The following is an 11238-nucleotide window of genomic DNA, read 5'->3' on the forward strand; positions in this document are numbered from 1 at the left end:
GATTTAAGGAGCACTAGAACTCTATTGCTACGATACGTAGACATCTGCAAACGCTATTTCCAGGCATGGAAGTGTCGCATTTACATTCTTTTGAAGCGAATACGAGGTATACTTAACACTCCAAAATGAATGTCACATCTTATCACGAAACATAGAAGTGAAATGCGACATCTCGTTTTAAGAAGCAATAGAACTCTATTGCTACGATACGTAGAAATCTGCAAACGCCATTTCCTAGCATGGAAGTGTCGCATTTACATTCTTTTGAAGTGATTACGAGGTATACATGACATTTCGCAAAGAATATTATATCTTATCATGAAACATCGGAATGAGGTGCTATATCGCGTTTTGAGAGGCATTAGAACTCTATTCCTAATATACGTAGACATCTGCAAACTCTATTTCCTAGCATGGAAGTTTCGCATTTACATTCTTTTGAAGTGAAAACGAGATGTACATGACACTTCGCAATGAAAATTATATCTTATCATGAAACATAGGAATGAGTTGCAATATCGCGTTTTGAGAAGCATTAGAACTCTATTGCTACGATACGTAGACATCTGCAAACGCTATTTCCTAGCATGGAAGTTTCGCACTTACATTCTTTTGAATTGTATACGAGATATACATGACACATCGGAATGAATATTATATCTTATCATGAAACATAGGAATGAGTTGCGATATCGCGTTTTGAGAAGCATTAGAACACTATTGCTTCGATACGTAGACATCTGCAAGCGCTACTTCCTAGGAAGGATGTGCCGCTTTTACATTCTTGTGATGTGAGTACGAGGTATACATGACACTTCGCAATGAATATTATATCTTATCATGAAACATAGAAGTGTGTTGCGATATCGCGTTTTGAGAAGCACTAGAACTCTATTGCTACGATACGTAGACATCTGCAAACGCTATTTCCTAGCATGGAAGTGTCGCATTTACATTCTTTTGCAGTTAATATGAGGTATACATGACATTTCGCAATGAATATTATATCTTATCTCGAAACATAGAAGTGAGATGCTATATCGCGATTTAAGAAGCACTAGAACTCTATTGCTACGATGCGTAGACATCTGCAAACGTTATTTCCAAGCAAGGAAGTGTCACATTCACATTCTTGTGAAGAGAAATCGACGTATACAGGACACTTCGCAATGAATATTATATCTTATCTCGAAACATAGAAGTGAGATGCGATATCGTGTTTTATGAAGCATTAGATCTCTATTGCAACGATACGTAGACATCTGCAAACGCTATTTCCTAGCATGGAAGTGCCGCATTTACATTCTTTCGAAGATAATACGAGGAATACATAACACATCGCAATGAATATTATATCTTATCATGAAAGATAGAAGTGAGATGCGATATCGCGATTTATGGAGCACTAGAACTCTATTGCTACGATGCGTAGACATCTGCAAATGTTATTTCCTAGCATGGAAGTGTCGCAATTACATTCTTTTGCAGTTAATATGAGGTATACATGACATTTCGCAATGAATATTATATCTTATCTCGAAACATAGAAGTGAGATGCTATATCGCGATTTAAGAAGCACTAGATCTCTATTGCTACGATGCGTAGACATCTGCAAACGTTATTTCCAAGCAAGGAAGTCTCACATTCACATTCTTGTGAAGAGAAATCGACGTATTCAGGACACTTCGCAATGAATATTATATCTTATCTCGAAACATAGAAGTGAGATGCGATATCGCGTTTTATGAAGCATTAGAACTCTATTGCTACGATACGTAGACATCTGCAAACGCTATTTCCTAGCATGGAAGTGTGGCATTTACATTCTTTTGAAGTGAATGCGAGGAGTACATGACACATCGCAATGAATATTATATCTTATCTCGAAACATAGAAGTGAGATGCTATATCGCGATTTAAGAAGCACTAGAACTCTATTGCTACGATGCGTAGACATCTGCAAACGTTATTTCCAAGCAAGGAAGTGTCACATTCACATTCTTGTGAAGAGAAATCGACGTATACAGGACACTTCGCAATGAATATTATATCTTATCTCGAAACATAGAAGTGAGATGCGATATCGCGTTTTATGAAGCATTAGATATCTATTGCTACGATACGTAGACATCTGCAAACGCTATTTCCTAGCATGGAAGTGCCGCATTTACATTCTTTTGAAGATAATACGAGGAATACATAACACATCGCAATGAATATTATATCTTATCATGAAAGATAGAAGTGAGATGCGATATCGCGATTTATGGAGCACTAGAACTCTATTGCTACGATGCGTAGACATCTGCAAATGTTATTTCCTAGCATGGAAGTGTCGCATTTACATTCTTTTGCAGTTAATATGAGGTATACATGACATTTCGCAATGAATATTATATCTTATCTCGAAACATAGAAGTGAGATGCTATATCGCGATTTAAGAAGCACTAGAACTCTATTGCTACGATGCGTAGACATCTGCAAACGTTATTTCCAAGCAAGGAAGTCTCACATTCACATTCTTGTGAAGAGAAATCGACGTATTCAGGACACTTCGCAATGAATATTATATCTTATCTCGAAACATAGAAGTGAGATGCGATATCGCGTTTTATGAAGCATTAGAACTCTATTGCTACGATACGTAGACATCTGCAAACGCTATTTCCTAGCATGGAAGTGTGGCATTTACATTCTTTTGAAGTGAATGCGAGGAGTACATGACACATCGCAATGAATATTATATCTTATCTCGAAACATAGAAGTGAGATGCGATATCGCGATTTAAGGAGCACTAGAACTCTATTGCTACGATGCGTAGACATCTGCAAATGTTATATCCTAGCAAGGAAGTGTCGCATTTACATTCTTTTGAAGTGAATACGAGGTATACATAACACTCCACAATGAAGATTATACCTTATCACGAAACATAGAAATGAAATGCGATATCGCGTTCTAAGAAGCATTGGATCTCTATTGCTACGATACGTAGACATCTGCAAACGCTATTTCCCAGCATGGAAGTTTCGCATTTACATTCTTTTGAAGTGAAAACGAGATGTACATGACACTTCGCAATGAATATTATATCTTATCATGAAACATAAGAATGAGTTGCTATATCGCGTTTTGAGAAGCATTAGAACTCTATTGCTACGATACGTAGCCATCTGCAAACGCTATTTCCTAGCATGGAAGTTTCGCACCTACATTCTTTTGAAGTGTATACGAGATATACATGACACATCGGAATGAATATTATATCTTATCATGAAACATAGGAATGAGTTGCGATATCGCGTTTTGAGAAGCATTAGAACTCTATTGCTACGATGCGTAGACATCTGCAAACGTTATTTCCAAGCAAGGAAGTGCCACATTCACATTCTTGTGAAGAGAAATCGACGTATACAGGACACTTCGCAATGAATATTATATCTTATCACGAAACATAGGAATGAGATGCGATAACGCGATTTAAGAAGCATTAGAAAACGTTTGCTACGATACGCAGACATCTGCAAACGCTATTTAATAGCAGGGAAGTGTCGCATTTACATTCATTTGAAGTGAATACGAGGTATACATAACACTCTACAATGAATATTTCACATTATCATGAAACATAGAAATAAGTAGCGATATTGCGTTCTAAGAAGCACTAGAACTCTATTGCTACGATACGTAGACATCTGCAAACGCTATTTCCTAGCATGGAATCTTCGCATTTACATTCTTTTGAAGTGAAAACGAGATGTACATGACACTTCGCAATGAATATTATATCTTGTCATGAAACATAGAAGTGAGATGCGATATCGCGTTTTATGAAGCATTAGATCTCTATTGCTACGATACGTAGACATCTGCAAACGCTATTTCCTAGCTTGGAAGTGCCGCATTTACATTCTTTTGAAGATAATACGAGGATTACATAACACATCGCAATGAATATTATATCTTATCATGAAAGATAGAAGTGAGATGCGATATGGCGTTTTAAGAAGCATTAGAACTCTATTGCTACGATACGTAGACATATGCAAACGCTATTTCCTAGCATGGAAGTTTCGCATTTACATTCTTTTGAAGTGAAAACGAGATGTACATGACACTTCGCAATGAATATTATATCTTATCATGAAACATAGGAATGAGTTGCGATATCGCGTTTTGAGAAGCATTAGAACTCTATTGCTACGATACGTAGACATCTGCAAACGCTATTTTCTAGCATGGAAGTGTCGCATTTACATTCTTTTGCAGTTAATATGAGGTATACATGACATTTCGCAATGAATATTATATCTTATCTCGAAACATAGAAGTGAGATGCCATATCGCGATTTAAGAAGCACTAGAACTCTATTGCTACGATGCGTAGACATCTGCAAACGTTATTTCCAAGCAAGGAAGTGTCACATTCACATTCTTGGGAAGAGAAATCGACGTATACAGGACACTTCGCAATGAATATTATATCTTATCTCGAAACATAGAAGTGAGATGCGATATCGCGTTTTATGAAGCATTAGATCTCTATTGCTACGATACGTAGACATCTGCAAACGCTATTTCCTAGCTTGGAAGTGCCGCATTTACATTCTTTTGAAGATAATACGAGGATTACATAACACATCGCAATGAATATTATATCTTATCATGAAAGATAGAAGTGAGATGCGATATGGCGTTTTAAGAAGCATTAGAACTCTATTGCTACGATACGTAGACATATGCAAACGCTATTTCCTAGCATGGAAGTTTCGCATTTACATTCTTTTGAAGTGAAAACGAGATGTACATGACACTTCGCAATGAATATTATATCTTATCATGAAACATAGGAATGAGTTGCGATATCGCGTTTTGAGAAGCATTAGAACTCTATTGCTACGATACGTAGACATCTGCAAACTCTATTTCCTAGCATGGAAGTTTCGCACTTACATTCTTTTGAAGTGTATACGAGATATACATGACACATCGGAATGAATATTATATCTTATCATGAAACATAGGAATGAGTTGCGATATCGCGTTTTGAGAAGCATTAGAACACTATTGCTTCGATACGTAGGCATCTACAAGCGCTACTTCCTAGGAAGGAAGTGCCGCTTTTACATTCTTGTGTTGTGAGTACGAGGTATACATGACACTTCGCAATGAATATTATATCTTATCATGAAACATAGGAATGTGTTGCGATATCGCGTTTTGAGAAGCATTAGAACTCTATTGCTACGATACGTAGACATCTGCAAACGCTATTTCCTAGCAAGCAATAGTCGCATTTACATTCTTTTGATGTGAATACGAGGTATACATGACACTTCGCAATGAATATTACATCTTATCACGAAACATAGAAGTGAGATGCGATATCGCGTTTTAAGAAGCATTGGAACTCTATTGCCTCGACGCGTAGACAGCTGCAGACGCTATTTCCTAGCATGGAAGTGTCGCATTTACATTCTTTTGAAGAGAATACGAAGTGTACATGACACTTCGCAATGAATGTTACATCTTATCACGAAACGTAGACATGAGATGCGATATCGCGATTTAAGTAGCATTAGAAATCTATTGCTACGATACGTAGACATTTGAATACGCTATTTCCTAGCGTGGAAGTGTGGCACTTACATTCTTTTGAAGTGAATACGAGGTATTGATGGCACCTCGCAATGAATATTATATCTTATCATGAATCATAGAGGAGAGATGCGATATCGCGTTCTAAGAAGCATTAGAACTGTATTGCCGCGACGCGTAGACATCTGCAGACGCTATTTCCTAGCAAGCAATAGTCGCATTTACATTCTTTTGAAGTGAATACGAGGTATACATGACACATCGCAATGAATATTACATCTTATCACGAAACATAGAAATGAGGTGCGATATCGCGATTTAAGTAGCATTAGAATTCTATTGCTACGATATGTAGGCATCTGCAAACGCTAATTCCTAGCAAAGAAGTGTCGCATTTACATTCCTTTGAAGTGAATAGGAGGTATACATGACACTTCGCAATGAATATTATACCTTATCACGAAACATAGAAACGGGATGCGATATCGCGTTTAAAGAAGCATTGGAACTCTATTGCTATTATATGTAGATATCTGCAAACGCTATTTCCTAGCAAGGATGTGTCGCAATTACATTCATTTGATGTGAATTAGAGGTATACATAACACTGCTCAATGAATATTATATCTTATCACGAAACATAGAAATGACATGCGAAATCGCGATTTAAAAAGCATTCGAACTCTCTTGCTTCGATACGTAGACATCTGCAAACGCTACGTCCTAGCAAGGAAGTGTCGCATTTACATTCTTTTGAAGTGAATACGAGGTATACATGACACTTCGCAATGAATATTATATCTTATCACGAAACATAGAAATGACATGCGAAATCGCGATTTAAAAAGCATTAGAACTCTCTTGATTCGATACGTAGACATCTGCAAACGCTACGTCTTAGCAAGGAAGTGTCGCATTTACATTCTTTTGTAGTGAATGCGAGGTGTATATGACACTTCGCAACGAATATTATATCTTATCATGACACATAGAAATGAGATGCAATATCGCGTTTTAAGAAGCATTAGAACTCTATTGCTACGATACGTAGATATCTGGAGACGCTATTTCCTAGAAAGGAAGTGTCGCATTTACATTCATTTGAAGTGTAGACGAGGAATACATAACACCTCGCAATGAATATTATATCTTATCATGAGACATAGAGATAAGGTGCGATATCGCGTTTTAAGGAGAATTAGAACTCTATAGCTTCGATACAGAGATATATTGGGAACTTAATTTCTTAGAAAGGAAGTGTCGCATTGTGTGACATCAGGCGTACCGCCTGCCACCCATCAACCTTCACGCACCCCCCAGTATCAACCCCTGGACGCATGCAACCAGCCAAACTCGCCTGCAGAACCAGCAACTGGAAGTGTTCGCGTGCGCATACCTGCACGCGCTCACTCACACCGAGTTCCGCTGCCTCACTTGCACCGCCGAGTACACCTGTCTCGCTCGTACCGGGCACCAGTGTCTCACTCGCACCACCGAGTATACCTGTCTCGCCCGCACCAAGGACGGGCAGCCCTATCGCCCTCGCACCGAGGATTCCTTCCAGCAGGAAGACGTAGCCGCAGCCCATCACCTGAATGGGGTCTTTTCCAATTCCGGGAACAGGATCTGCTAGAACCTATATATTACTTCTAAGCTAGGACATACATACCATATCATGACGCATATATAAGAATTCCTAGATCTAAGTTACACTAAGTAAGATGCGTCCGGCCTGCGGCATGCGCCGCTAGCCCCACCACGAGCCGCGGGTCCACACTCGCTGGACCGGGCGCTCTCCGTCTCGAGACGCGAGTCCCCCACTCGCGGGACCGCGATCTCGCTACCACGAGCGTCCGCGACCGTAGCGCCCCGCGAACCGAGGAGGTCAGAGACGCGTCTCCAGAGCACACACTCTGACTCGAGATCTCCTACCGAGGAGTCGAAACCTCTAGTTCTAGATCGTTAGCCACCTCAATGTGGGGTTCAGCAATCGTATTTCTATTTCCGGAAAATAGGCTCGTGTCGAAAAGCATCCGGAGCAACGGAAAATAGTTTCACCGGACGTGATACCTCGTACTCACCTCAAAAGAATGTAAATGCGACACTTCCTTGCTAGGAAATAGCGTCTACAGATATCTACGTATCGAAGCAATAGAGTTCTAATGCTTCTTAAATCGCGATATCGCATCTCATTTCAATGTTTCGTAATAAGATATAATATTCATTGTGTAATGTTATGTATACCTCGTATTCACTTCAATGGAATGTAAATGCGACACTTCCTTGCTAGGAAATAGCGATTGCAGATGTCTACGTATCGTAGCGACAGAGTTCTAATGTTTCTTAACACGAGACATCGCATCTCATTTCTATGTTTTATGATAAGATATAATATTCATTGCGAAGTGTCATGTATACCTCGTACTCACTTCAAAAGAATGTAAATGCGACACTTCCATGCTAGGAAATAGCGTCTGCGGATGTCTACGTATCGTAGCAATAGGGTTCTAATGCTTCTTAAAACGCGATATCGCATCTCACTTCTATGTTTCACGATAAGATATAATATTCATTGCGAATTGTCATGTATACCTCGATTTCACTCCACATGAACGTAAATGCGACACTTCCAAGCTAGGAAATAGCGTTTGCATATGTCTGGGTATCGTAGCAATAGTGTTCCAATGCTTCTTAAAATGAGAAGTCGTATTTCATTTCTATGTTTCGTAATAAGATATAATATTCATTGTGTAATGTTATGCATACCTCGTATTCACTTCAATGGAATGCAAGTGCGACATTTCCTTGCTTGGAAATAGCGTTTGCAGATGTCTACGTATCGTAGCGATAGAGTTCTAATGCTTCTTAAAACGAGATGTCGCATTTCATTTCTATGTTTCGTGATAAGGTATAATATTCATTGCGAAGTGTCATGTATACCTCGTATTCACTTCTAAAGAATGTAAATGCGACACTTCCTTGCTAGGAAATATTGTTTGCAGATGCCTACGTATCGTAGCAATAGAGTTCTAGTGCTTCTTAAATCGCGATATAGCATCTCACGTCTTTGTTTCATGATAAGATATAATATTCATTGCGAAGTGTCATGTATACCTCGATTTCACTACACAAGAATGTAAATGCGACACTTCCATGCTAGGAAATAGCTTTTGCAGATGTCTACGTATCATGGCAATATGGTTCCAATGCTTCTTAAAACGCGACATCGCATCTCATTTCTATGTTTCATGATAAGATATAATATTCATTGTACAGTGTTATGTGTACCTCGTATTCAATTCAAAAGAATATAAATGTGACACTTTCATGCTAGGAAATAGCGCTTCCAGAAGTCTACGTATCGAAGCAATAGATATCTAGAGCTTCTTAAAACGCAATATCGCATCTCATTTCTATGTCTCATGATAAGATATAATATTCAATGCGAAGTGTTACGTATTCCTCGTCTACACTTCAAATGAATGTGAATGCGACACTTCCTTGCTAGGAGATAGCGATTCCAGATGTCTACGTATCGAAGCAATAGAGTTCTAATCCTTCTTAAAACACGGTATCGCATCTGATGTCTATGTTTCATGATAAGAAATAATAGTCACTGCGAAGTATTATGTATACCTCGTCTACACTTCAAAAGGATGTAAATGCCACACTTCTCTGAGAGGAAATGGCGCTACTAGATGTCTACATATCGAAGCAATAGTGTTGTAATGCTTCTTAATACGCGATATCGCGTCTCATTTCTATGTTTCGTGATAAGATATAATATTCATTGCGAAGTGTCATATATACCTCGTATTCACTTCAAAAGAATGTAAATGCGACTATTGCTTGCTAGGAAATAGCGTTTGCAGATGTCTACGCATCGAGACCATAGAGTTCTAATGCTACTTACAACGCGATATCGCATCTCTCTTCTATGTTTCGTGATAAGATATAATGTTCTTTGCGAAGTGTCATGTATACCTCGTATTCACTTCAAAAGTATGAAAATGCGAATCTTCCTTGCTAGGGAATAGCGTTTGCAGATGTCTACGTATCGTAGCAGTAGAGTTCTAATGCTTCTCAAAACGCGATATCGCATCTCATTTCTATGTTGCATGATAAAATACAATATTCACTGCGAAGTGTCATGTATACCTCGTATTCACTTCAAAGGAATGTAAATGCACCACTGCCTTGCTAGGAAATAGCGTCTGCAGATGTCTTCGTATCGTAGCAATAGAGTTCTTACGCTGCTTACATCGGGATATCGCAACTCATTTCTATGTTTCGTGATAAGTTATAATATTCATTGCGAAATGTCACGTATACCTGGTATTCACTTCAAAAGAAAGTAAATGCGGCACATCCATGCTAGGAAATAGCGCTTGCATATGTCTACGTATCGTAGCAATAGAGTTCTAATACTGCTTAAAACGCGATATCGCATGCCTCATCTATGTTTCATGATAAGATATAATATTCATTGCGAAGTGTCATGTATACCTCGGATACACTTCAAATGAATGTAAATGCGACACTTCCTTGCCAGGAAGTAGCGTTTGCAGATGTCTACGTATCGAAGAAGTAGAGCTCTAATGCTTCTTAAAACGAGATATCGCATTTCATTTCTATGTTTCATTATAAGATATAATATTCATTGCGAAGTGTCATGTATAGCTCGTATTCCGTTCAAAAGAATGTAAATGCGACTATTCCTTGCTAGGAGCTACCGTTTGCAGATGTCTACGTATCATAGCAATAGGGTTCTTATGCTTCGTAAAACGCGATATCGCATCTCACTTCTTAGATTCATGATAAGATATAATGTTCATTGCGAAGTGTCATGTATACCTCGCATACTCTTCAAATGAATGTAAATGTGACATTTCCTTGCTAGGACATAGCGTTTGCAGTTGTCTACGTATCGTAGCAATAGAGTTCTAAGGCTTCTTAAATCGCCATATCGCATCTCATTTCTATGTTTCGTGATAAGATATAATGTTCATTGCGAAGTGTCATGTATACTTCATATTCACTTCAAAAGAATGTAAATAAGACACTTCCATGCTAGGAAATAGCGTTTGTAGATGTCTACGTATCGTAGCAATGGAGTTCTGATGCTTCTTAAAACGAGATGTTGCATTTCATTTCTATGTTTCGTGATAAGATATAATATTCATCGTGGAGTGTTATGTATACCTCGTATTCACTTCAAAAGAATGTAAATGCGACACTTCCTTGCTAGGAAATAACATTTGCAGATGTCTACGTATCGTAGCAATAGAGTTCGAATGCTACTTAAATCGTGATATCGCATCTCATTTCTATATATCGTGATAAGATATAATATTCATTGCGAAGTGTCATGTATACCTCGCATACTCTTCAAATGAATGTAAATGTGTCAATTCCTTGCTAGGACATAGCGTTTGCAGTTGACTACGTATCGTAGCAATAGAGTTCTAAGGCTTCTTAAATCGCCATATCGCATCTCATTTCTATGTTTCGTGATAAGATATAATGTTCATTGCGAAGTGTCATGTATACCTCGTATTCACTTCAAAAGAATGTAAATGCGACACTTCCTTGCTAGGAAATAGCGTTTCCAGATGACCACGTATCGTAAGAATAGAG

This window comes from Xylocopa sonorina, unplaced genomic scaffold (genome assembly GCF_050948175.1).
Source record: "Xylocopa sonorina isolate GNS202 unplaced genomic scaffold, iyXylSono1_principal scaffold0050, whole genome shotgun sequence".
NCBI lineage: Eukaryota > Metazoa > Arthropoda > Insecta > Hymenoptera > Apidae > Xylocopa > Xylocopa sonorina.